The sequence below is a fragment of the Mustela putorius genome, unplaced genomic scaffold (genome assembly GCF_011764305.1).
Source record: "Mustela putorius furo isolate JIRA1106 unplaced genomic scaffold, ASM1176430v1.1 tig00000765_pilon_pilon_pilon, whole genome shotgun sequence".
Lineage (NCBI taxonomy): Eukaryota > Metazoa > Chordata > Mammalia > Carnivora > Mustelidae > Mustela > Mustela putorius.
In genome coordinates this window covers 511,651-514,798 of record NW_025421470.1, presented here as the reverse complement: position 1 = coordinate 514,798, position 3,148 = coordinate 511,651, and positions in this window count along the sequence as shown.

The window sequence follows — 3,148 nt, the reverse complement described above, 5'->3', positions numbered from 1 at the left end:
AAACCAGACTTTAAATACGAAGACGCACAGGTAAAATCAGAATGATAAAAAAAATAAGCCATTTAAATGCTAATCATAAGAAAGCTGGAGTGGCTATATTAAATCAGACAGAGTAGACTCCGGACAAGCAGTATTATGAAAAATAAAGAGGAGCATTACTTAATGCTAAGGTTGTCAACTCATCAAGGAGACAATTTAAATGGGTATTCACCTAATAAAAGAATCTTCAAAATACATGAATTAAAAACAGATGGAACCGAAGACAGAAATGACAAATACACAATTACAATGGAGACTTCAATACTACTCTAAGTAACCAATAGAATATAGGCCCAAAAAAAAAAAAAAATCAGTAAAGATGTAAAAGACTCAACCAATTTCCTAATTAACGTTTATAGAAATCTGCATTTAACCACAGTAGAACGAACACACTTTTCAAGTGCATATGAAATATTCTGTAAAATAGACCATTTACTGGGCCATAAAATGAGTCTCAATAAATTTAAAAGGGACAAAATCATACAGAACATGTATGGAACACATGGAATGAATCTAGAAGTCAATAACAGAAGCTATGTGGACAATCCCCAAATACTCTGAAATTAAACAAAATTCTTATATGTAATACTTCAGTCAAAGAAAAGATCAAAAGAAAGTAAGAAGATATTTTTTACTGAGTGAAAATGAAAACCCAGTATATGCAGTGGTGCGGCTAAAGCAGTGTGTAGAGGGAGATGTATACATAATGTCCTTATATTACAAAAAAAATCAGGGGTGCCAGGGTGGCTCAGTCGTTAGGTGTCTGCCTTTGGCTCAGGTCATGATCTTAAGGTCCTGGGATCAAGCCCCATGTGGGGCTCCCTACTCAGCGGGAAGCCTGCTTCTCCTTCTGTTCCTCCCCTAACAAACTCATGTTCTCTCTCTCAAATAAATAATAAAATCTTTAAAAAAAAAAAAAAGAAAGAAAAGAAAACAGACCTAAAATGAAAGATGTAGATTTTTACATTCAGAAGCTAGAAAAATTAAAAAGTAAGTTGATTGAAGAAAAATAAAAAGAAAAAAGTAGATATCAATGAAACCAAAACTGGTTTACTGAAAATATCAATAAAATTTCCAGAATTTATCTGAAAATATCCAGATAAACCGATTAAGTTAAAGAAGAAAAACCTCAAATTATCAACATCAGGAGTAAAACAGGAGTGCAAAACTAGAGATCTTACAGACATTAAAAGGACAGGGACTAGTATAAAGACCTTTATCTCCCCTAAGTTGACAACATAGAAGAAATGGAAAAACTCACCAAAAGACATGGATAACCAAAGTAAATCAAGAGGAAAAAAAGAAAATCAGATTATATGTATAGATTAGAGAAATTAAAATCATTATCTAGAACCTTCCAAAATGGAAACTTCAGGCCCAGATGGCTGCTCTGGTGAATTATGCCACACATTTAAGGAAGTAGTAACACCAATCTTCACAGACTTTTAAAAAATAGAAAAGGTAAACATTACCAACTTGTGTTTTGATGCTAGGATTACCTTTGCATCCACAACAGATAAATAAATTATGAGGACTGAAATCTATAGGCCACTATCCCTCATGAGCACAGATGAAAACATCCTTAACCAAAATCAACTCCTTCAATGTTTTTTCAAATGCAAGTTATCAAACAGGCTATATCCCAGAAAAGTTAGATTCATTTAACATCCACAAATCAAACAATTCAAGTCACCATATTAATGTTTTAAAGAAATTTGATTGTCTTAACCAATAGAATGTGAGAAGATATTACAAATGACTTATCAGATAGAGGGCTAGTATCCAAAATCTATAAAGAACTTACCAAACTCAACACCCAAAAACAAATAATCTAATTAAGAAATGTGCAGAGGACATGAGCAGACATTTCTCCAAACAAGACATCCAGATGGCCAACAGACACATGAGAAAGGGCTCCACATCCCTCGGCATCAGGGAGATACACATCAGAACCACAATGAGATCCCACCTCACACGGGTCAGAACGGCTAAAATCAACACGTCAGGAAACGACAGGTGCTGGCGAGGATGCGGAGAGAGGGGAGCCTCCTGCACGGCTGGTGGGAACGCAAGCTGGTGCCGCCGTTCTGGAAAACAGCACGGAGGGTCCTCGGGAAGTTGAAAATAGAGCTGCCCTATGACTCAGCAATCATACTGACGGGTATTTAGCCCCAAAGATGCAGATGGAGTGACCCAGAGGGGCCCCTGCCCCCCAGTATTCACAGCAGCAACATCCACAACTGGCATCCACAGACTGCGGGAAGAGCCCGGATGTCCACTGGCTGATGAATGGGTAGAGAAGACGTGGTTCATATGTACAATGAAGTATTATTCAGCCATCAGAAAATGAAATCTTGCCATTTACAATGATGTGGTGGATCTAGAGGGTATCATGCTAAGTGAAACAAGCCAATCAGAGAAAGACAATTACATGATCTCTCTGATATTTGAAATTTAAGAAACAAAGCAGATGAACATAGAGGAAGGGAGGGATAAATACAACAAGACAAAATCAGAGAAGGCAACAAACAGCAAGAGATTCTTAATCATGGGAAACAAACTGGGGGCGGCTGGAGGGGAGGCGGGTGGGGGACGGGGTAACTGGGTGCCGGGCACGAAGTAGGGCACGTGATGGGACGAGCGCTGGGCGCTGGATAAGCCTGATAACTCACTGAAGCCTATCTCTGAAACTGATAATACACTATACGGTAATTAATTGAATTTAAAGAAATTTAAAAATTAATGAACTTTAAAATATTATTGTCTTTATAGATGTAGAAAAAGCATTTGTCAAAATTCAACTGCTATATGTAAATTGAAACTCTTAGAAATCAGGAATGGTGGGATTTTCTGAGACCTGGTGAGGGACGTTGACAGAAAATGTTATAGCTGATGTCAGTTTAATGTGAAAGGCTAAATGCAATCTTCGTAAGCAAAGGAGCGAGGCAAGAATGAGACGGCTGGGCTAGTCTGAGACGGAGGAGACCCACAGCGTCCACCCAACATGGCACTCAATGTGCTCGCCTACGACGTGGCGCTACCATAAGCCTAGATGCGGAAGGCGTGCAGATCGGAAAGGAAACGTAAAATTGTCTCAGTGTACAGACAA